The 26490-nt window shown below is 35.8% G+C and overlaps 1 protein-coding gene across 2 annotated transcripts in view; it reads right to left on the minus strand.

Moving 5' to 3' along the window:
• Window positions 1-24964, minus strand: part of LOC106662870 (alpha-1,3-mannosyl-glycoprotein 4-beta-N-acetylglucosaminyltransferase B) — a 65328-nt gene extending 40364 nt beyond the window's left edge. Inside the window, exons 1-2 of one of the 2 annotated variants that reach the window (XM_014387295.2) lie at window positions 24772-24964; window positions 3410-3454 (exon numbers count right to left, since the gene is read on the minus strand). The gene's annotated coding sequence lies outside the window, so the exon portion shown is untranslated. Of the gene's footprint in view, window positions 1-3409; window positions 3455-17076; window positions 17289-24771 lie in introns of those variants that run through there. The other variant, XM_014387304.2, reaches the window with a different exon arrangement.
• Window positions 24965-26490: the final 1526 nt, after the last annotated feature.

Raw genomic sequence — 26490 nt, forward strand, 5'->3', positions numbered from 1 at the left:
ACAATTCGAACACTTTACAATTGGGAACAAACGAAGGGAAAATGGATACGATCGAAACATTCAACAGGGGGAAACGTAGATGTATACAGACACTATACATTCAACAGGAGAACACTTATGAGTGCACCAATCAATAGTAATTCACATATTTCCTTTACACAATTAAATACACTACGTGATATCAAAAGAAGTACCATTACCTACAAGAACTTACATTGAAAAAATTACCATTAATTACACAATGAATCAAAAATCCACCGCTTTCATTTTACACACTTTCTAGAATGAGAATGTTAAAAAGAAACGCAGACAACTAAATCAGAAGATTAAGAAATTAACTGAAACACGCATGACAGTCAAAATCAGCAAAAATAGGCGGACCTGTATGATCGGTCACATACGACAAATCATTTCCTTAGTTTTTTGTGCTAAAACTCTTTATTAAATTAAAGCAATATAGGGGAAAATTGACGTCGTAATTAAATCTTTGGTTGTTATCTAACATTTTTGTCATCCTATCCACACTTTCTGCTTTCGTCTTCTTCAATGGTTGCTTTACTTATAATTAATACTAACATACCATGGACTGCATCTGACAGCCCAAACCACCAAATATAGGAGGACCATGATCGGAAACGACCAAGTTACAGGTTCATTAATTAATTAAATTTATATCCTATCAAAAATCGTACATATTAAGAATTTATAATAAAATAAGTTATGGGGTTAGACAGGGCTGCGTCCTTAGCCCCTTGCTGTTTTCGTTATTTATTTATGTTCTTCCTGATGCTTTAGAGTTTGGAGTTAGCTGTTCTAGTGCAATAATTAAAATAATCGAGGGGAAAATTGACGTGGTGATTAAATCTTTGGTTGTTATCGAACATTTTTGTCTTCCTATCCTCACGGTTTTATCAACTACGCACTTCTGCTTTCGTTATTTTGGTTATTTTACTTGTAATTCATTTCATTTCAACCAATACCTTACATAAAGATTAATTAATTGAAAGAAAGTTATTTGGTCAATCGGACCACGAGATAATGGACTTATAATTAATACTAACACACCATGGACTGCATCTGGCAGATCAAACCAGCAATGATAGGAGGACTAAGATGATTGTAAACGACTAAGTTACAGAATCATTAACTTAAGACATTAAATAAGAGCCTTTTCTATGTTTCTATGTAGTCATTCTGGCCACCTCCCAACCCGCCTTCCAAAGAAACATTGACGCTTTAGAAAATTATTACTCTCAATGCTACCTGACAGTAAATTTAAATAAATCCAAAATCCTAGTTTTTCATCGGCCTTAAAAGGACAATGAGGATCTTTAACGTCCGCACCTAGCCTTTTCGTTTTGATTGTCAAGATGAGAGCTGACGCACCTCCGCATACGACAGAAGTGTTTACTGCCGCAACATTGGTGTAAAGGAAGCTCAGCCCCAAGGGGCCATGACAACCTCCTTCCCCGCTTGCATTAAGCATCGAACCGTATGCCGCGCGCAAAGGGCTACCTAAGCTGAAATACATCATCCTAGTCTCCCGCGCACTCCCAAGATAGAAAAGGCCACTCTATCTCCCAGAGTATTGAGGCTTCCCAGCGTAGAAACTTCCGAATCCGCTCCGGCCGCGGTTACGTTTAAAGTGGAATTGCTAACCTCCCCCTAGAGGAGACTGCGGTAAAAGCCGTAAAAAATCGAGCCCAGCCTACACCTACGTGCAAAGCATACTCGAGCAGGAGCAAACAATTCACTACCCATTCCCATCCGCCACTACTCACGAATTAGAGGGACTTTTCAGCATAATCCTCAACGCTTATACGCTGCCGTCCGATCCGCCGTATCCCGTGAGGCCGGGTGTATAACGGTGGTCATACGCAAGTTTCGTTCGAAGGTCACAGGTAGAAGACAGCCCCTTCGCTAAGTTCCCGCCGGGGGGTTCACCACAAATCACTACGAATCCAATCCCAGTGTAACATGAGCTGAATTTTGGAACATTTCTGTTACCCCGTAGTACAGATGGTTATGCACCCTCCCTCGGCTATGCAGACAGGATCTGGTACCCTAAACCACGTGTGCCTCTGATAAAGTACCCGCCGCCCCATGCCAATACGAGTACAGCTTATGATTTAGAGAGGTTGCCTCGAGAGGTTACACCATTATTTTGCGCTCGGACAATGTGAGATGTCTCTCGGTGGGAGATGTCGCAGAGGAGAATAAAGGAACCTGGATTGAGAAAGGGACGTGGATGAGGACACGAGGTACACCTTTCTTGGGCCCCGAGCCTTAACCACATTGTACCACCCGTCGTCGTTGTAGTTCCACATTAAGTGGGCTACAACTCCTTCGGTGGAAAACCGTAAAGTGGGCAGGGTGAGGAATAGATAGAGCTGGTTTTTTGACGGCGGACGAATTGACGTTGTGAGTGAGTATAGTACTGCGGGGTGCTTTTGCCAAACTCTATCTAATGCTCAAAAAGAACATTTATACAAAGAAATATGCAATCAATCCGGTCTGGTCCAACTTTCTCTCACACCCTTCTATTCCACCTAATGCTAAGTTCAAGGTTTTAAGGCAGTGTGTCGCTCGATGTTTTGGGGTATCAGCGGTTCGAACTTGTCTTATCTTTTCAGCGATTTTTTATTGGCAAAATTGTTTCGACGTTTTTCTTCCTTTTCTTTTTGTTCGAACTAGCCATACTAAAGACACAACAGTTATAAACAAAATCTCGAAATTTTCCTCACGCGAAGACATGATTACTATTCTACGCACCGAGCAAGGCAAGGCGGTTTTCCCTTCGTTTGTCAGAAGTTCGTTAGGAGAAATATTTTCAACGAAATTTTGGCGAATTTATACGCGCTCACCTCATTGTATTTATCACCTAAAATCAACTGGGAAATCTACTCTATTCAAACAATATCGACTTATTGAAAAAATTCGTATTATTTCTGCGTTTCACCCCCCCCCCATTCACCGTTTATTAATTCATATTTTATTCTCGTCATGCGTTTTGTTCGTTTGTTCTTAACCCATCAGGAATTCCAACCCCGTCTCTGCTGAGATGTCCGCATCTCGGGTAAACCTCGGGGAATTAAAGCCGTTCTGTTAAATCCTTGCATTATCCATAAATATGCGAGTAAATGAAGGGAGAGTGAGATAGGAGATAGCTTTTTCCAACAGGAAAACGAATCAATTGCTACCCTAGATATACCCATTAGAGCGTGTCCTTCATATCCACATCACGATACATTTTGCACTATTTTAATTTGTTTGTCTAAAAGTTTTTTTAATTTTTATAAACAAAACATAAATTTTATGTAGGTCTGGGAAATAAACCAGTTTTAAAATTATTAGCAAAATTAGCTGCTTAATTGGTTTAGGCAAATTTAACTAAATTAATTTTACGTACATTGTTTTTTTTTATGAAGACGTCATGGGAGGCTTTATTCACGACCTGAAACAAAATAAACAAAATAGAAAACAATTCATATATATCTGGCTTAAATAAATATATATATAATTAACAAGTAAATTAAATTTACACGAAATATACAAAAATTTGTATTTAAATGTATTTCAACCATCTGCGCTTAAATTTACTACTAGATATTTTTTCGTATAGGTACGATTATTATATTTTTTTAATATCATTGACAGTTTTATGAATAATGGCCAATAAAAAACTTTAAATGTCCCGATAAAATCACAATTACATTTTTTTAAGTATTTTATTTATTGCTAACTGTACAAAATATACATTGAGCAAATAGTTTAGTTATAAACAAATCTGACAGACCTGTCAGACCAGGAGGCAGTGAGGAGAAAAACCAACCAGTGCTGGAACTCTCTTTTATTTAATTTGGTGGTGGGGGGGTTAAAGTTAATTTGGTGGGTTAGATAGAAACTCACGAGGCCATCGTCGTTTTAAACGGCGCGGAGGATTGTACGGGTGAGACGTTGAGGAAAGAGTTAGGGCTAGTCGGTTAGGGTGGACGGATAGTTTAGAGTGAAAAGTAAAGAAGCGTGTTCGGATAAGATCTTTCACGAAAGGGATTTTACGATCTTTATGGATCGTTTGATTAGTGACATAGGAGGAAGCATTGAGGGTACGGCGGAGAACTTTAGATTGAAAATATTGAATTCGTTGGATATTGGATGATTTGGCCAAGTTCCACAGCTCGACTCCGTAGTTCCAAATAGGTCTGATGAGTGTTTTCTAAGCGGTTGGTTTCTTATGTACGCTTAGTTTTGATTTTGGTCCAAGTAGGTTTCTTAGTAGTTTGAGCTTAAACGTCACTTGTTGGCATTTTTGTTCGTTTAACCTAATCCGCCACAGATTGCACCAGTCGGTAATGACGTTCAGGTGTTGTTGGAGTGCTTCTGTTACTAGGATAGGATTTGATTGTGTTGATAAGACTGCGGTGTGTCCGCGTAGGTTGTGATTGGATGTGTGGGTATGTGTATACTGTAGATGGTGTAGAGGATTGGGCATAGGATACGTCCTTGCGGAACGCCAGCTTTGATTGGGTGACAGGTGAAAAATCGGTGCCGATTCTTACTCTAAACCATCGATCCGAGAGGAAGGTTTTCACGATAAGATAGTAAGAATAAGGGAGGATAGGTTTCAACTTAAAGAGGAGGCCGGGGTCCCATACTCGGTCAAATGCTTCCGTAACGTCCAAAAATACAGTTGAGCAGTATTGTTGTTTTTTCTAGAATCGAGGATATCGTGTCGACTACTCTGAAGCACTGCTGAACAGTGGAATGGAGAGGTCGAAACCCAAATCGATGGTTAGGAATAAGTTTTCAGAGTCGAATATGTGAATTAGTCTTTTAAGGAGACGTGCAAAGATTTTGGATAAAATAGGATACAATTAGATAAAAAAGAAAACAAGAATCTTTGGTAGTACCAAAATCTAAAGATTTTTTCTCAAATAGCAGATAATATAATAGTAATAATAGCCTCTCTCTCTCAGCATAAAATATAATTAATTAATATTAATCCAAGCTTTAATGTTTGAAATTAAAGATGTGGTGAAGATTGGTGAAAAAAGTGAATATGCTAAATTTAAATTTAACAAAATATGTAGGCATAATTGTTTGTACTAATTATTTTAATTTATAATATATAATAATTGATATCCATATTTTTAAATTTACTTTTTAATATTGCAAAGCTATTTAAAAAAATAGATTAACATTGTAACTTACTAGTTAACTTTAGAAAGGTTTGTTTAAAAAAAATTATATTTCCATATACATAAAAGTGTAGAGTAAATAGTATAAAATGCTTAAAAAAATATAAAAAGATCTATAAAATCCAAGCATTTTGAAAATTTATATTCTATTTCCAAATATTAAAATATAATCCAATAATAAAAAATTATTTAAATAATACTTGAGAGGACATTAATAATAATTATTAGAATTATCTAAAAAATTAAAGCTTAGCTTAACAAACTCGGAAGAATTAATAGGGCATGTAAATTAATAATTACCAAATGCATTTTAAAATACTCATTGAAATAATTCTCATACATTTACAAAAATCAAATTGTTCTTCAGAATAAAAACCCGATCAAATCTGGAGCAATGCATTTAATTCCCAGGATAAGTCCCGGACTAAGTTTTCCCAAAATCGAATTGAAATTGCCATCAAAGCATCAAAATAATCGAGTTTGCGAATAGACCTTGGAAAGCTCATAAAATTCTGATGTCTTTGGCTGGTTTGACATTTTTAACAATGTAATGTGAGGCAGCAACTGTTTAAAGAAATTGAATTACCATTGATGTTTGTACAGTTTGTAACCTGACGGGGAATTTATAGAACAAAAATGTTCCAATCTAAAAGGAAATTCCGTGCTAAATTTAAAACTGAGGTCAAAAGTTGGGAAAAGCTACGTTAGAGTGGAGAAAATTCAGGTCCACTTAAAATATGTATTTAGGTATTTACCTACAAGCAGGAATATCAGTTACCTAGAAATACAGCAACCTCATACATCTTTCCTTCAATAAAGCCACAGCAAGAATGCGTATGGTTAATTTACTGCACTGTAATATTTTAGTTTTTGCTAAAATTGCTAAGCTAAGCTAAAAGCTTTTCTTCCCTTAAGAGTTTTTCGTTCTCGATTTCGTTTAAAATGAACTTGCCCCGAATCGCCCGGTAATAAATGTTTAATTTGTACGTTAGAGCAATCTGCAACTATTAGGTCGTCAGCATTTTTCAAACTATCATCAGCAATCAAAAGAAAATCCGTAACATCCATGAACTTGATGCCTTTGTTTTCATGTTTGAAAAGAAAACCCAAGAAACAGCATTAGCGGCAAAACCCGTTACGCAAAATCTCTCTATTGTCACGTTGCAATATTTACAAAATAATTTACAAACATCAACAAAGATCAAGTCATCAAAAAGCTACATCATTGAATCGTTTAACTGGTTGATAGGTTTAATATTTATTCAAGTTTGGCACAACGATAAGATTTATCAAATAAACAGAGAAAAATTTGCAGCTAACCGAAAAAAAGGATCAATCTTAATCAATAATCAGAATATTAATTAATCTTTTTACGTAAGGTTGTGGTTAAGATAAAAAAGTCAATGTCACAAGCGGGATTCGAACCCACGACCTTCGGCTAAATATGCCGCTGCTCTACCACTTGAGCTATCAAGACTTCGATCCACTCAGACACCAGCCAACTGTCCACCTCAACCTACAACCTTTCGAATTTTCCCTCTTTTTGCCATTTTTCAAATGTCGTGTAATCAGGATTCGATTCTCGGCGATATATAAGTGGCCAGGAGGTGCTGTTCGTGAATCTATACTTTGTTTTACTCATTAAATTCCATTATATTTAGTGGTCTATTGACCAAATTACTTCTTTCAATTACTTAATCATTTTATGTAAGGTTGTGGTTTAAATGAAAAAGCTAGTGTCACGGTGGGATTCGAACCCACGACCTTCGGCTAAATACACCGCTGCTCTACCACTTGAGCTATCGTGACTTCAATCCACTCGGAAAAATTCAATATGAAAGGTTGAGATGGGAAAACTCAAGTGATAGAGGAGCGGCGTATTTAGCCGAAGGTCGTGGGTTCGAATCCCGCTCGTGACACTATCTTTTTCATTTCAACTAAAACCATACATAAAAAGAGTAAGTAATTGAAAGAAGTAATTTGGCCAATAGACTACTAAATATAACGGATTTAATAATCAGAATATTGATGCAATGAGGACACCCGCATCGTAGAAATCGCAGATTTACGTTTCACTTCCGTTATGTAGTTAATGGGTGGGATATTAAGAAATATGTTCAAATTATAAATTTAACAATAGTCAAGAACATGGACGTAATAAGAATGTGGGAAGTTTAGGGGCCGACAAAAGCTGAGGTCAGCGCCGGCTCTCAGCGTGTTTTATTTCTCTTTCTGGCATTTAACACGTTTTCATAAGGGAGCAATATAAAAATTTGCATGGATTCTAACTCAATAACTTAACCTTGGCAGGATGTTATTATGAATTTTTTTGGAAAAAAATTTAGTTTATTATATTTCGTTAAAAAAAACACTTATAAATGAACCCTTAAATCCTAATAAAACTCAAATTCAAATAGTCATAAAAAATTAATACTTTGAATATGTAAAAGAATACGGATATTTGGGCTAAATCATTTCTTTGTCCTAGACTTTAAATTTTTAAGTATCGAATATCAAGTATCACCCGTAAACCTCGAAACTTAGTTTAGGTTCCACGTACTACCCACATTTCCATTATGTGCTATAAATAACTAATAACTAAATTATAACGGCTATAGATTATGTAGCACAGTGGCTAAAGAGATTCAAATAACAATACATTATGGTATAATGGAGGGTCTAACAACAGATGAAAATGGTACGTCACGAGATTGTCCAGAGATGATTTAATAGAATATTTGAATGGTTTTAAAAATTGGATTCCTCTTTTGAAGTGTAATTCTTACGAGAAATATACATAGGTAAGCATTTTATTGGTCAGTTAATTCAATTATTAACTTTATTAATTCAGTGCTTATTTCACTATTTATAATTATTATTATTTAAATTAGTACATAAACACATTTCTACTGATTACTTTGGTCAAGTTAGTCCTTTTGTTTTGTACGATTAATTTTTTTTAAATACTTTTTTTTAACCCTTTCCACCACCCCGCCGTATCTGAGGAAGACCCCATACCGGCGGACAAACGCTTTAGCTTAATCGAATTTGTATATCTAAGGGATTTCAAATAATTGGGATAAAAATTCCTCCCAACGATCTTTCCTTCTGGCGAGACCGCTGGTCGGTTTTTGAAGGGACCATATTTTCATTTTAGAACCTAAAACAAAAGGTCTTCCCTTGCTGGTTTCCCCTTGCACATTTACTTTTCCTTGGTTTTATTTTCTATTTATATTATCTAAAATTTTCTTACTAAGAAGAGGAAAACAGCCCGGAACCCTAAACCTAAACCTATGTTTAATTATACAATAAATAACGGTAATAAAACTCTAACAATAATAACAATATTTAGGACTTAATAATTAGAATAAATAGGGACTTGTTCATTTAAGCGTATTTGGGGCAAAGTCTTTTAGTGCTCCAAAAGATTTGATATCACAGACTAGCTTTTGGAGATTAGGCGGCCATTCTGCTGAGGTGATGGACTTTCGCAAACGTTCTCTTTCTGCCTTGAATTTGATACAGCTGAAGAGTTTATGTTCGGCGTCTTCTTCAGTGCTGCAAACGGAGCATAAAGGCTTTCTCTTTTCTTATATTTATGAAGATAGCTTGCGAAGTTTCCATGTCCTGATAGCATTTGGGTGGTCCAGTTGTCGGGGTGTAGCCATTTTGCTTTTTTTCTTTTTTCAACGCTTGGGAAAAATTTGGATGTTAGCCGACCTTTATTGCTATTTGTCCATCTTTCTTGCCATGATGCCCTTGTCATTTTTCCCAAGTACTCTTTTGCCTCCTTCCCCGTTGTGCTTTGGAACCAGTCTATTTCTCCTTGGCTTGCTCCTATATCAATAGCCTCATTTTTCTTTTTTTGGTGGATGACCACCCTTTCTTTAAGGACTAGGTCTATTGGCGGTGCGTTGGCTATTACTTGTAGGGCAAGTGTTGAAATCGTCCTGTACCCTTTTGTGGTTCTTATACGAGCTATACGTTGGCTTTGCTCTATTATAGCTTTGCTTTTGCTAGGTAGTCGTTGGCCCATCCGGCTGCACCATAACTTACTATTGGGAGGAAGACACTTTTATAGATTGTGGAGAGCGCTTTTGTGCTAAGTCCATATTCCACTCTCGCTATTACGATCAATCTATTGTACACCCTTCTTGTCGTTTCCCTTATTTTAATAGCGTGGTGTACTGGGTTCAGGTTATCGCCTAATATTACTCCCAAGTACTTGCTTCACTCGTTTTCCCTCCGGATGTATGGGGGGTATCCATTTTCCCTGTGAGCATTAGGGTTTGGCTCTTTTGGCACTTTTTTTTAAATACTGTATTTTACTCGCAATGTTAATTTATTATTTACATTTTTAGTTATATAGTTTTATTTAATTTTTGTTAAGATTTCTATATTGAAAAAAGTATAAAACAATTAACTTTATGTAAGGACGGAGATAGAAAACTAAAAAACTAAAGGGTGCGATTCCTTGGCTCCATATAGAGAGCGAGTAGGAATGACAACCGACAAGAGAATTGTTCTTGAGCACGGCAGCGAGTATCTGGATACCCTGTTCTGATTCGTTGAGGAGACAATAGTTGTTTTATTATATAATGATAGTTTTGTGTCTCAGCGTGTATCGAGAGTGAGTGTATTTATTAGCGTGCATGTCAATTAGGTTACTTATACGTAAAGGGTGATGGAGGAATATCGAGTACCCTACCACCTAAACCTACCTCTAAGAAGCTAGGAAAAGCTCATTTATGTTCCAGAAACAATCAAAATGAATGTGAACTTAACACCTCGGGCACACAACAATAATCAATGAAACCATTCTTAGAAATGGAGAATGACTGCATGATGCATCTTAAAAGACTACAAAGTAGAAGAAGAATTCAGGAGAATATCAGATGTAATGATATAGATCCAAAACGCATGAAGGAACCGGATCATGCCAAAACATGAGCAGTCAAACACATTACAGAAGTACTCCTAGATTTTTCAAGCTGACCACATGCCATCAATAAAAAAATTCTCTTAAGATCAGATCGCCAAGCAGCTAATATTTGTTAATAATAATAATCAAAACTAGTCAGTGAATGCATCCAAAATATCCAAAAGGGAAACACGATAACTTGATGATATTTGATACCAAGAAGCAAAGGAATTTTGGTTAACAAAAAGGCAGACACATTGGCCAGCAGAGGATCTGCAAGTCCATATATAGGCCATGAACCTATTCTTGGGACAACAAGAACAAATCTAGATTCCTCCATCACACACAGGATCTAAAAAAAGACAAAAGGAAAAGTGGATAAACCCTAAGGACTCTAGTAAACTTATGCTAAAACATCCCTCACCAAGGCTGGAATACTCACTGGTACAATCGGCTGGATAAGACCGAAGTCTGTCCCATGACTGCCAACACCCCAGGAAGATGATTCTCGAGATAATTCATTGTAAAGTACAAAAGCTGAAATTGCCGGTGGACTGCGGGAAGTAATAGGCTCAACTTTGTACACATATTTTTAACCATACACCTGTACTGAATACTAACAGAAAAAATCATTTACATGGCGTCGTTGACACGGCGATCATTGTAAGATAAAGGTCCTTGGTTCGAATCCAGCGGCCCTGCATTCAAACCCGAGATACTTGTATCCAAGTATTTTAATTATTCATTTAAACATTTTGCCAGACTCTGCCAGGCGGTAGGTACTTATTAAATTGAAAAAAAAAAAAAATCAATTATCAATCAGTTTCAACAAAGCTATTTTCTTTACATTTTACCCTTTAGTCTAAATATAGGAGAAAAGTTTATAAAATTATTTTATATTCTACCCCGAGCTAATATTACAGCAATACACTCCTTTCAACTTTTCAGCCGATTTTTATGTGATGTACACCTGGTGTATCCTCGTTATGGCCTGAGGCATTTACTCTTGCCCTTTTAATAATAATATTTAATGTTAATATTAATCAATGTCTGCGAAAGGCACTTCAAAGGAAATTCGTTTTTTACCTGAGATAGCCGCAGTTCATTGATGTAGCAGCTCATGATTGAATTGTTAAATTACACATACGCCTGGATAATCGACAATGCAATTAATTAAATTTCAACAAACAAGAAAAACCATTTTGACGTTGACGTTATAACGTTATAATGCCTTCAGTCAACATTGTCACATACAAGATTATCTATCATTCGTGACTTCACGTAATTATGTGTTTATTATCATACAGCAACCATCATTACTCGTATCGATCAGCTAATGAAAATTTATAGATGACATTGATTAGAGATAAAATACCATATTGATACAGAATTTTTTTTTCAATTATGAATATTGCGGTAAATCTATACACCTCAGGCCGGATAAGATGAGATCTGCATACACGGATTTCAATCATATTGACATATATTTTACATATTCTCGAACTAAAGGCTCCGTCGAGACAATAGGCAAAACCTTGATTATTTGACGATTCTGACCGTACCGAATAACCATGGGGAAACTTTTACAAGCCTTATATCTATTTTACAATCCTTTTTATAGTCCTTTTATAATTCTCCGTGCCACAAACTCGCGATAACAATAGATAAAATAATTTCAAAACTAAATTCGGTATTAAACATTCTTTAGAATTGGTAAAACAGTTAAAGAACATAAATATACCTAGCAACAGTGTTTTAGGGTCTGATGTTACTAATTTATGTACTAATATCTCTATTAAAGTATTAAACTAATAAAACAAAAACTTATGGACAACTTTAATAACGAATTTATAAAAAATGATATAATAGACCTCTTAAATATATCCCTACTATCTAATTATTCTAAATTTAATAATAAATTTTCTCCGCAGACTTGACAAAAACTTAATTTAGTTAGGTTAAGGAGTAAGTTGAGTGTGATAAGGCAGTAAAAATGTACGGTGTTTTTCTAATTTTAATTGTAAATGCGGCATGAAAGGTTACTGAGAATGAACGTATTTATTGGCGTGAATGACGAGTGGTTGGCGAGGTGACTCTCACCTAGAAGAAACCCAGTTAGTTACACGGGTACTCTGGGTCATTTGTACTCTGAGACCTGCTAGGTTACATAAAAATCTTATGGTAACACCAGTGTTCTAGGAATATTACGTGTGGAAGATAGGTAAGTAAACGTAATAGTAACAAAGTAGTAATAAAAATATCGTGACAGTCGTCTAGTAACCAAAGGTACATGACAGAAAAGTGACGAAAAATGCAGAAAAGTATACATATTTTCTCGATTATAAAATAACGTGACAAATATGCGAGGAGCCGGCAATGACCATAGTAGTTAGCCGGCAAAAAAAATTAATTAATTTAAAAAAATAAAATTTATGAAATGAAAGGCTAATCAACGAGGTCTCCGTCATTCCCACGCCGAAATATTCAAACTTTCAGACTTTTGAAAAAATTCTTTACAAATCAAATAACGATTTAATTAAATATGTCCTTTTTTGGAAACGCCATGTAGACGATATTTTATGCATATGGTCGGGAACACTACAGGATCTAAAAGAATTCCTCCAATTCATTAATTATTTACACCCCGGTATAAATTTTACATTGGAAGTAAATACAGAGAGTTGTTTAAACTTTTCAGACTTAAACCTAACTATATAAATAACTTTTTATTAGGTTTCGTGTCCGCTTGGCCAAATAAATTCTTTTCAATTTATTAAGGTTTCGGTTGAGACAAAAAAGTCAGTGCCACAAGCGGGATTCGAACCCAAGACCTTCGGCTAAATACGCCGCTACTCTACCGCTTGAGCTATCGTGACTTCGATCCACTCGGACACTTCCCATCTCAACCCCACCTAGTTAATTTTCAAAAGGCAAATTTTGAAAAAATTAAGTCGGGTTGAGATGGGAACCTCAACCAAAACCTTAATAAATTGAAAAGTAATAAATAATCTAATTGAACTAGACGTGTATCGAAAACTCTCAACTACAGACCCCATGATACCAGCAGATTCTTCTCACCCTTGAACCCAAAAAGCTGATGGGTTCATTTGGCTCATAGACCGTTTGTCGAAACTCCTATTAACACATACTAATTATTAAAAAAATTACAAACAATTAAAACCTTGCTTAAAACAATGGATGTCAAGATATATTTATCGATAGGTAGCTAGTAAAAATAATTTAAAAAAATAACTTTAAAGGAAGCAACAATCAGACTCAGCCATACCAGAAAAATTGAATCGTTAGGTTTTCGTTGCTTGCCATACATTGGTTAACTATCAAAAAAGTAGGTAAAATTGAACAATATGGTTTTAGAGTAGCTTTGAGACGTTCACTTAGTTTCATTTCATCATAGTTCATCTTCACTTAGAAACATCCTCTCAAAATCTTGGTTGACAACTTGGCCAAAAGCCGGGTTTCAAACGTAATTGTAATGAATGCGATATTATAGGACAAAGCGGCAGAGAAATTATTGGGTTGTCCGGAAAATAATGCAGGATTTTAAGTTTTCATTAAAAAAAATCTATATAAAATATTCTGTTTACGTTTACAGGATTACTCATTNGATTAATAAGTTACCAACACGTTGGGAGAAATGTATTGAGAGTATGGGAAATTATTTTGATTAAAGAACATTGCTTTAAAGTAACTAGTTTCTTTTTTTTTTTGTTTAATACCAAAATCCTGCATTATTTTCCGGACAACCCAATAAAACGAGAGTTAAAGAACACTTGCCTTGAATCGAGCAAATGTTCTGAATTTAAGAACCGTCTAAACCAAACAAAACAAAACGATTTAAAGTTAAGTACAGCATGTTTCAACAAAGAGAGGGAAATAGATTGGTTTGAGAAATTTCAAGAAAAAAAATGTAAAATTAAACATGGAGATAAATGCGTAAATTTATGCATTTATTTTGATTTACCTTCTATTTTAAACAAGCGCCTAAATAATATCCGACTTACAAATTAATGAAGATAAGATGAATCTACCGTCTAAATACCACAAATTTGTTGAGGATCAGGGATGCGCTCACAAATTTGTTACTAATTAATCTCTAATTTAAAATTATTTTCTTACAGTATTTATTAGGATAATGTTTTCTTGTGTTGTAATTCGTGTTTTCCCACGTTCAAAACTGAGCTAAAAAGCTAAATTGGAACCTCGCGTGGATCGTTCACTCTTACAATTCATGTCTACGTGTTTGTAACTCTTTCAAACTGATGATGAGCGTTTAATGCTCGAAATCTTTGAAAATCCTCGAAAATATTTGAAAACAACAAAATATGAGTAAGGACTATCTTTTGGAAAGATTCATACCCATACACACTCGACCTTCATCATTTCTAAAATGAACTGCGGTGGAAAAAATGTAATTCTACATTGACAATAAATATTAACCAAAGTAACTTTTGTGGAATAACTTGAAAAAAAAAATATTATGTTTATTTCGATTAAAAAACAAAAAGTTTTAAAACAAATTAACATTTTTTTAAAATTAAGTGTTTGTCCGAAGGAATTTTTCAAGGTAGAACTTGCCATTGCAGTAAATAATTTCTCTTTTTAGTCATGCGTTCAGTCATAGTTATTTAAAATTTTTATAAATATTTGAAATCATCATTTCTTATTTCTTTCGTTTTTATGCCGTGGTAGTATGAATATCTTACGTTTAAGGGTTTTTCATACTTATATATATTTGCTGTTTCTTCGTAGCGAACAATCTCTCTCATAAAACTATGCATACTCAAGTTTTAGCACACAAGCAAAAATTGTGATTTACATTTGCATTTTATAACCCTTAAATGTAAAATTTTACGAATTAAACTCCTGCTCAAAATTAACGCACCACTTCAATATTTCACCATATGTTTTTCTCAGGTGTTTTTTGAACGTTATTTTTATTTTTAGTATTGTAGGTTATTAATAATAAAACATTACAAATGAAAATGAAAAGCAGAAAAGGACGGTAAACTTTATTAAAAAATATTCCATAAAAAAGACTGAAAAGGTCAAAAATTTTCATTTAAGTTCAAACACAAATTTAATTACTCAGTATCTGGTGTTGCCTCCCCTGGCTTTGATTACTGCATCCAGGCGTCTTCTCATGCTGTTGATGAGGTTTTTTACCCTTTCTTGTGGAATATTCTCCCATTCTTCCAATGCCGCTTGGCGCAGTTGCGAAAGGTTGCTAGGAGGTTGTATTCGGCTCCTAATCCTTTTTTTTAGCTGATCCCAGATATGCTCAATAGGGTTGAGGTCAGGACTACGAGCTGGCCATTCAATCCGCTCAATATTCTGTTCATTTAAAAATTCTTCCACCGATCTCGCACGGTGAGGTCTAGCGTTATCTTGCATGAATAAAAAGCCTTGTCCAATATTCCTAGCGAAAGGCACTACATGAGGTTGGAGGATCTCTTCCACATACCTTGGTGCATTTAGAGACCGTCCTGGAACAACGACTAACTCTGTGCGGGCCTCCATGCTGATACCTCCCCAGAACATGATGGAGCCTCCACCAAAGGCGACGCGAGGAATAATATTGCACTGAGCAAATCTTTCTCCACTTCGTCTCCATGTCCGAGCACGACCATCTGGAGAATTAAGAGCGATTCTAACTTCGTCAGAAAATAAAACTCTCTTCCAGGCATCAAAACTCCAGTTGAGGTGATCCCGGGCAAATCGCAGCCTGGCTACTCGGTGGTCTCTGGTCAGTAGTGGCCCTGAAGCAACCCGTCTACTGCTCAAGCCAAACTCATTCAGCCTTCTTCGAACAGTGGGAGCCGAAATTGAGACATTCCTGGTGCTTTGAAGGAGGCTACTCATTTCCGAACTTGTCACCTGCCTCGTTCTGAGGGCATGTAAGCGCAAAAATCGGTCATCCCTCTCGGTCGTTGCTCTTGGACGTCCTTGTCCAGGCCTCCGTGTGTTGCTGCCAGTTTCATTGAACCGTTGGAGAGTTCTTCCGATGGTGGTATGGTGACATCCAATTATTCTTGCAACTTGTCGCTGGCTGTAGCCCTCCTCAAGAAGAGTCATCGCTCTGACGGCTTCACGCTCACTCAAATGTCTTATGGGCGCCATAAGTTCTAAATTAAAGTTTAAACTTCCAAAAGAAATGGTGTCTGTTAAGCAGATGCAGTGAAACTGAGGAATAAACCAGGAGGAAACTCTTGTGTATCTTACCAAATCCATTTCAAAGCGGATTAACACGATTGTAAACAATTCTTGTTTACTTTTGTGGGATTGTGAAGCATAAAAAAGAGAATAAACATGAAGAGATTTAGCTGGATTTCTCTAAAAAGAATTTCTGTTTAAAAATTAAGGTGGTGCGTTAATTTTGAGCAGGAGTTTAGTTCTTTCCCAGTCCGTGTTTGTTCTTATCTTACAGTTTCTCGATAATCATCGGTAAGTCTCGCTAAATGATGCTAAAAATAAGCTTGTTTCGGTTTTCTCCATTCGTTTCCCTTGGACAAATCCAGCCATTTCGGCCAGGTAAAGTCATATGAAGAGAGAGAAAAAAACAATTGGCAGGACATATGCGAGTTTTCGCGTTTTACGCCTGATTTCCAAGCCATTTGATGACCCGAATTTAATTATTAATGTAGCCTGTGATATGAAACTGTCCTCTCCCTCACTGGGCATTCTAACGAGGAAATATGTACTTCACTGTTATTCACGTTTCTGGTCTGATGACAAATTTTCAATTTGTACTTGTAATCTTCCGTTCAAATTACAAATCGTTGTATTTAGGCAGATTATTTATCAAGAGATAAGAAAAATAATTCTACGCATCTTACAAGAACAAACAGGGACAACGTATGATAAAACATGTACGTAAAGTAAAGGTTTACATTTTAAATCCTTTCTTTTTACAAAAATGTTTTTTATTTCTATTTGTACCTTTTATAATTGGAAAGATCTTTTCAACACCGTGTTTTCTCTTCTGAAAAATTTGCTATCAGGTTTTTTTTATACGAAAATAAGGCAGCAAATGTTTCATCCTGATATTACACGTTAATTGTAGATACAGTAAAAAAAATTACTGCATTGTATGGTATACACTACATCCCACAATCCCGCGAAATACACCATCTAAGGATATCTTTGAGTTGGAAAAATTTCATCAAAGTCAAAATCAGTATGGTACACGAGCTGTACTGAGTTTTGTCATTGCAACATAGATATGTTTCGAAGAAGGGTTCAAAGGTCATGTCTCTTGACATGAGAAGCGTTTTGATTCGGGATCGACAGATTCCTCCCCAAGGTACTCATTCATTCCCAAGGTTGGAGTAGGGAATGCAAAAATAATAGGGAAAAAATATTGTTATCTTCTCGTTTGATAAGTATCTGGCAGTCTGACTAGTGTAGACACGATTTATATCGATGAAATGCTCTCCAAAAATTTTCTACCAGCTAGTGACATACATGAAAAATGATCACTACATACCTCTAGTGTTTTCCCTGCTATCGAACAAACGCCGGGAAATACACGCCCTGCTTTTTGAAAGTGTTACTGCCCACTGCGGGGAAAAATGGCGCTATTTTCAGGCCTCAGTCTGTATTTGTGGATTTTGAAGTTGATCTGCATTATGCAATAAGAGACATTCCCTACAGCTCATATGAGAGGGTGCTCAGTTTTTCAAAATGCAAGATTTAAAGGAGGGGTCTCTTTTTGAATATTATATTCGGCATACCATTTTTGGACCCCTCAGAAGTAGGTGTCTTCATAGCATTTCAGTTGTATCCGATGAAGCACAATAATGCAAATGTTGAAAAGTTTTATTACAATCGTTATTAATGCGTTTTTTTTAATAAATACATATTTCGATGGACAGAATTGATTCTATCATTTCATTGCATTTTAGTATAATTATTTTGCATTTATTATATTCATCATATAAACATGTTGTTTTTCATTCTGCAAACCCAGGGACTTAAAAATATACTTAAAAGTTCGGAATGAAATTCTGTCCCGCATGATGTACTTATTTGAGCAGGTATGGTCTTGTCAAAGGCTTCAGTCGGACCGTAGTTTTATATCATTGGTCGTCCACAAATGGTGCGTATTGGAGGACAATCTTCCAATCTGAAAAAATGTAAAAATAACAGGGTTCAATCTGTGGTCCGGTTCTACATTTGATCCATACAGACGATATTTTGACGAGGTTTCCGGAACTTTCTCCAACAGGGTACGCACACGATATTAAATCTTCAATTAAGGTAGATGATGTGGGAAATCTTTCAGAAACAAATCAAAGTTCTAATGGTCGAATGGATGATTGGTACACTTCGAATGAGTTACATCGTAACCAAGATAAAACATACACTTGGACCTTTTTCTGTCTGGGTTTTCTGACATTCCGGGTTTTTTGATTTTTTAGGAATAAGAGTTGTTCCTCTCCTGAATTGCTGTGATCATTGGAGACTGGTCAAGCGCCTGAACTCTAATATACATATATTGCGTGCATATGAGTCAGGTTTCCTTAAAAGTCAATGCAGTCAATTCAAGCAAATATGTATGGCATACTGGTCTGGGGACAATCAGCATCTGCTAAGATGTCTTTGCATTGCAAAGAGCCATTCCGGGCATTGACTACCTTGCGAATCAAGAAAATTGTAAAAGAAAGCTTTGTTAATTTAAGGCTCATCCTACCACGTATATTTAGTATTATGTAATTTATGATCATAAACATAGAAATAAATGTGACACAGTACAGTAAATAATGTATATAAATATTTCATTCATAACGCTTTAAAATTGATGTTCCATACAACAGATAGAAAAAGTCAGAAAATTGTACAAATTACTGGACGACCAAACTTTACAATTGTTTGTCCAAAACTTTCAAAACCTTCTTTTAATATGTTAAAAAAAATTTTTTGGAAAAAAGCTATGGAAGGCTTTTATGTCTATAATGAATTAGGTGAATGATTTTGAACTTTATTGTTCTGTATGTATAAGAATGTTTATGTGAATATTTTGACTCTAGTACAAAAAGCTTATGATTTGCTAAATAAATACTATTCAATTCTAAACGAGTAGTTTATATTTATGGAAAAAATGCCACATGTAAACGCACCTTTTGCGTAAGAACAACGATTTGTTTTTTATCTCTCTCAAAATTACAATAAATTAATTAATTTACAAAAATTGATAATTTCTTAAAGTCCGTCTGCTGCGGTAACACCACAATTTATTTATTGTTTAGATAGCTTATCATGCAGATCTTTTAACATGCTGACTCCTTTGATTTCTATTTCTTAAATTTCATTTGTTCCCAACAAACTCCATTTGTTCGATCTCAATTGGAGAGTTGTTTAGCTTAATTTTACCTGAAACGTTTAAAGTCAACAATCACATGCTATTTTAATTTTTTCGAGCATCGAAACGGTTCTTTTTTCTTTCTTCCGTACCCACGTGGCTTCCTGGCCGGTTTTCAACCGATTCATTCGCCTTTGGCCCACTTTCAAAACACCTCTCGCCTTTCGGAATCGTATTGTTTTAAACAATTTTATTTTTACACGTGTAATTTTAGGTCGGCGTTATTGAGAAACAGGTTAAAGTCTTAGACTGGCGATTTATTTTGTGTTTTAATTGGAAACCGCAATTGGGATAAAGGCTTTATTTAGCCCTGTGGCTTCTAAAATGCAAAACGTGCTGCACATGTCCAACACGGGACAAAATGTCACGTCCCCACGGTCACTATCTGCCTTGCTAATAACGACATTTCGTGCAAACCGCCCGGTACTTTTCCTGCCTAAACTATCGGTTTCAACAAGTTTGGACAAAATCTGACTTAATTTATTGTCATTTATTTATCGTCCCACCCAATTGCACGTTTTATTTTAAGAGATATAACGACATTTTAACTGTTTATCCTAAATTCTCAAGTATTGTGAAAATACTTAATCAAAATCGGTTGAATATTATTTACCCATTTCCTTCGAATTATTTTAATACTATCTTCTTAAATTTATTTATCCTTTTTTTTCAACAAACAGTTACTTTAACGATGAATAAAATAAACTGCTAAAAAATGAATGGGGATATTTGTAATTTATTCTTATTCTATTAATTTTAACTAAAACAACCGATATATTCTCGTTAGTTGGATGAAACAAAATGTAAAATACAAGCCAAAAGCAAATAAATGTTAAAGGATTTACCTAGGAGTAGTAAGCGCAAAGATTGGAAAGACGTCATATCATCTTAAATACTTTTTTAAAAAGGATAGTTCCTACTCACAGTAAGTTGTTTTGCAACGTCCCGATTTCGAGCCTTTTAGCTCATCATCAGTTGAAGGACTTCTACAACCAGTCCCTCGACATGAATTGCCAAAGTGAACCGCTGATACCTCCGCCAACGACGTTCCAATTGGCGGAGGTATCAGAGGTTCACTTTGGCAATTCATGTCGAGAGACGTGGTTGTAGAAGTCCTTCAACCTAATGATGAGCTAAAAGGCTCGAAATCCGGATCGTTGCAAAACAACTTACTGTGAGTAGGAACTAATCTTTTAAAAAGTATTGAATACCACACTCACTCCATCATTTATCATTTCTATCATATCATCTTGAACCTGAATTATTGTGAGAATGATTCATCGAGGTCACAGGCAAGTGAATATCGCAGAGGCAGTTGTCGTTTCTCAGACCGTGGTCCCCCTGCCTTTAGCCCCATTACGAGAGACTGGAAGTGCCAGTAGGAGGCCTGGTAGTGGATCTCAGCGCATTACGACGATAAGGAGACAGAAATATTGTCATTGCTACAAGACGGAACCCTGTCTATAGTGCCTGTCCGATCCTAAATGAAGTACAAGATCTTTTGGCGAGGCCTTTAAGTCAGTTTATATGAAGTTGGTTTCACGCCGTAGCCCCTTTGAGACGGCCTGCAGCAACTGCTCGCCACCAGCAACTCAGGAGAGTATGGTGCAGCGAGCGCCTAGAAGAGAACACCAATTGGGATGCTGTTATGTCTGTATTGTCAAAGCAGGCGCCGAAAAGTACCGACAGGAGTGGATGCGTACAATGCCCCAGTCCATGCCTTCCTTCATTGCAGTATGGAGGAGGCGGCGTAATGATCTGGGCTGGGATATACACTGGATGACGAACTGGACTCCATACTGTTGAAGGCAACCTCACCGCAGTTCTTTAATTCCAAGAAATTATCAAGGAATACATCCTTCAAACCAGGGACCTAATTGGCGGGGATTTTCGATTTCTGGATGCCAGACCTCATAGAGACAGAGTTGTTCATCAATGTTTAGAAAACCTAGGAATTTCCCATCTACCTTTCCCCATTTTCTCCAGACCTCAATCTCATTGATCACATGTGGGACTTGTCACCTGTGTCGTATTTCTCTTTCATTCTGTATACAGTTTATTTTATCCAAGATGAAAGCATTGATACGCAAAATCGCGGGCTGTGTACTCATTGTAAAGATGGAATGGAAGAAAAAAACGTTCTGTGCGAGTTCAAATTGATTTCTTTTATGAATACTGCCTGCCTCGTCCCGTAGATCCGGTTTACCGTGATACATATTACTTAATTCTTCGATATCAGCTTTAAACCAATCGTGCTTTGTCACCCATGTTTACACGAACTTACTGCACAATAAAACGAGACGAATAGCCAATTTTCGCGATAAGTTCGAATGAGTTAGAACGTGCAACTAGTCGGTATTTACATCTATTGGTATAGAGAGCTACATTAGTCACTATCTGACATAAATATCATGCAATATCTGTCAGATGTAAACATACCTAAAGACCCTAATCAGTCTTTGCTCCTAGAGATTGACAATTGTTATAAACTTTTATCAGGGATTCGACAAATATATTAATATATTTACGTTAATGAATGACGGGATGTTTTCGCAAATTGAACTGTATGGCAAGAATTAAAGAATGGGTAAAACAATTCTGGCAATCACGGCCAGTAAGTATATGTTATAGTTATAAGTATAAACTCTATAAATAATATAATTACCGTAGTAGTACGTTTTTCTAAAGAAAAGAAGATGTCAACAAGTCAAAGATCTTTCCCAATGCGAAAAATCGAGAAGCGTTCGTTTTCGCTTATAACTAAAGCTACTAAGAACAACAAATTGTATTTTGGAAATTTCCGATCATTTTGGTCTGTCAGACGCCATCTGCAGTGTTGGGTCAGATCAAAAATGATCAGAAACGACTACAGGTCCATCACCCCGCAAGACCCCATGAGGAAAACTCACAAGCCAAAAAATGGGTTACTGTCTTGATTGAGATACACTATCAACTCACAAATTCACTATGTTTAAAACCATCAGTTTCAGTATTGTAAGTAGGTTTTCATATAACGTGGTGAATTATTAATAATAGTTTCAAAATTCGGATGAAGGGGATATATTCGAAACCTTTTCCATTTTCTCTGACAGTCAGCGTATCGAATTATATGTAATCACTGGTAGCACACGTCGTAAATACAATGACCTGACCCCCATCAGGACAAAAAATACACCAGGCGAAGAGAATCACAGAAGGGCCATCCGCAAGACTTAAAAAACCTGAAGCTGGCCAGTGAGTTATAAAAATAAAATGAGGACAAGACATACTCAGGTCGAGTTGCGGAAGGCACTGGGGCCGCCTCATTTATCCCTGCATTGAAGGCTGATTTCAATTATATATAATGTGTCGATTATAAAATGTCTGTATACAATAAAAAAATTGAGTTTTTTCATTCTTTCAAAATAAACACGCTAGTCAGTTTTTGAACACTTGCAGAATGAAATACTGGTCGGCAGTGTCAGTTGATGACAGTCGTACAGCAGAAGACTACAAAACGTCTAACAGGTAACCAAAAAATTTCTTGTTTTTCATTGTTTATTGTTTTAATACCGTTAATAAACATTTCTATTTGCATATGAGGACATGTGCATACATCACGTAATACCACGAGGATAATGCGGCAGTTCATAAAGTGTCTTGACAGTTCACTGTAAATTATGATAAATTTTCTTTCTCGTGGCTTCATAATTCATACGTGCGTATTGTATGAATTTATGCTCTGTACTAGGGCGGCCGAGGCAGATCGTAAAATAAATCAGTCAGCAAATAGGTTACTCGATGAATCAGACTAAAATACTGCCTAAACAAATTCGATGGTACCACAGCCGTCGTACTTAAGAAAATGAAGTGAAAATCCTGCTCGGCAAGTATGTCACTTGACAGATCGGAATAAAAACCTAAACAAATGTATGGTGATTAGTGACCGTTAATCGATAATTATTCAGAAATCGTGAGATGCGGTCTGGTGTGATGTAGGTTTCAGAAAACGTTTTCTTTATCGTGCCAACGTTTCGATCTTTATTGAGATCATCTTCAGGGCTCAAAGTGTTTGTCTTCTGTGTAATTGTGCCATTCTTGCGTGTCGTGTTGAGAGTCTGAAGATGATCTCAATAAAGATCGAAACCTTGGCAGGATAAAGAAAATGTTTTTCTGAAACCTACATCACACCAGACCGCATCTCAAGATTTCTGAATAATTAACCTAAACAAATTTGATGATACCGCAACCGTCGTACTTAAATAATATGAAAGTGAAAATCCTGCTCAGCAAGTATGTCACTTGACATATCAGAATAAAAACCTAAACAAATTTGATGATACCACAAACGTCGTTCTTAGATAAAATGAAAGTGAAAATCCTGCTCAGTAAGTATGTCACCTGCCGGATCAGAATAAAATCTTAAACAAATTTGATGGTACCACAGCCGTCATACTTAAAGAAAATTAAATGGAAATCCTGCTCAGCAAGTATGACAATTGACGAATCAGAATAAAAACCTAAACAAATTTGATGGTACCTCAGCCGTCGTACTTAAAGAAGATGAAAGTGAAAATCCTGCTCAGCAAGTATGTCACTTGACGGATCAGAATAAAAACCTATACAAATTTGATAGCATCATAGCTGTAGTGCTTAAAGAAAATGAATTGACGTTATGCATGCATGCACCATTTTTTGTATTGTTTTAATTAAAAATAAAAACGAAATCTTTCTATAAGACACTTCTGTACGATCCTAAAGACCTTCAGTGTTTCAAAATCCTTGAAAAACATACTAAAAAAGGTATAACAAAGGCAGAGATTAATCAACGAAATGAATTAGTTTTTGTGGTATAAATAATCTCACCTAGATGGTAGAACAGACAAAATAGATGTGAAATTCACACGATAACGTTTGTAATGAAAAAATCAGTTCTTCCTGGGGCATGGAATAATCTATTACAGAGTGGTATAAATAGAAACTAGTATTTCTACAAATGGTTAAACTTCCTTTTTATTTTGCAATATATCATTATGTAAACAACATAATGTAAAATTTAAAACCATTAACGTCGTGATGTTGTTTCTTTAAGTTTTTCGTTCGTTGTAATGTATAAATTAATTGGTATATTGGAGATGGTAAGGGTAAATCATGGACAAAAGGCCAATTTCACTTAGAGATCAATTATTGTCGTTTGACCAAAAATTATGGGTAGTTGACGGAACGGCAGGTTCGCCCTCGAGGTGATAAGAGATATCTCTTGGGAGGAGGAGTCTGAGCTGAATTTTGTTTACCTCTGACTTCTTTTCCAGGACGATGGCTTTTGAAAGCGGGCCATCCTCGGCGGCCGGGCTGTGCCTACGGCGAGTCGCAGGAGCACCGAAGGGAAAAATTCTTTCGGACTCCGACCTCCCGAACCTGACACTGTTGTTTGACCTGCGACAGTCGGCGAAAGACTGAACCGCGGCCGTGCCAGGGGCGGAGGCGGAACTGGGAAAGGTTTTGTTGATATTGACACGGCTACCCCCGCCCGCCCAAAATCAAACCGAGAACTACAATGGCGGCAAAAAGTATTGCACATAGTTTTTTTAAATTAATAAGATCGGGAAGTAAACAAAAATCCTTTTAACTCACATAGGAAAAAAAATATATTTACAACTGTACAGAACATCTATAATAATAATAAAGTTTTTACAAATTACGGGGTAATAAACTACAATGCCCAAAATCAAACCGAGAGGCAAGAACTACAATGGCGCAAAAAGTATTTGCATATAGTTTTTTTTTTTTTTTTAATTAATAAGATCAGAAAATAAACAAAAATCCTTTTAACTCACATCGGCAAAAAATATATTTAAAACTTACAGAACATCTGTAATAATAGCAGAAATAATAATAAAGTTGTTATAAATTGCAGAGTAATAAACTACAATGCCCAAAATCGCAATTTACATATGGAAAGATAGCTCCCTCCAAAAAAAGAGGATAAAGGAAAAGAAGTGTCTTTTTAAGTAGCATTTTTCTAATACTTTATTTAGATTTTATACAATAGACAGATAAATAGAAAAAAATGTACAATATGACATGGATAACAATCCATCTGTCTGGAGTTAACTAAAATGAGAAATAAAAGTGAAAACAAATCAAATGAAAATTACCACTTAACTTAATACTACTGCCTACTAGTATTCATTTTATATACATACATACAATTATATATTTACATGTTTTTCTTTCTTTTTTGGTTTCCTTGAAAAGCTCTAACCAATTGGAGTGCTGAATCAGCTGATACCTCTATTGCCAGGCATCGCGAGCATAGTATGCAAGGGCTTCCTTAAAATTCCTTGTTTTGTTCAAAGTCTGGACAAATACAGTGTGGGAAAGGCTAAGACACCCAGATGCAGAAGGCGATATTCTGACAAAATCGAGCACTCAGTCACAAAGTGAAAAACATCTTCCTTTATTTTTGAGTTGCATAAGGAGCACAATTCGTTAACATTATGTTTTCAGCGTACAAAATTAAGGTATATTTGCTCGCAGCGCATTTTTAAGAACCATTGCATCTCGGAGAGGTAAAGGGTTTGTTTTCTCACTTAGTGGATTGAAGGGTCCATTAGTTTATTTATAGTATTTGAATGGAAGAATACAAGGATAACGACGAGCTTATACTCATGCTGAAACTGTTACTAGTCTGACTCCATTATTATTATCATTATTGGCCATACAAGCCTATGGAAAAAAGTATTTGCTCGTAGTTTTTTTAAAATTAATAATATCAGAAAATAAAAATAAAAATTCCTTTTAACTCACATAGATAAATAATATATTTACAACTGTACAGAATATCTATAATAATAATAAAGTTTGTATAAATTGCAGGGTAATAAACTACAATATCCAAAATCGCCATTTAAATACGGAAAGATATCTCCCTCCAAGCAACAAGAGAATAAAGGAAAAGAAGTGTTATTGTTTTTTATTATTGTTAAGTAGCATTAGTTTATTTATATTGG

The sequence above is a fragment of the Cimex lectularius genome, unplaced genomic scaffold (assembly GCF_000648675.2).
Source record: "Cimex lectularius strain Harlan isolate CLEC.00 unplaced genomic scaffold, Clec_2.1 scaffold22, whole genome shotgun sequence".
NCBI lineage: Eukaryota > Metazoa > Arthropoda > Insecta > Hemiptera > Cimicidae > Cimex > Cimex lectularius.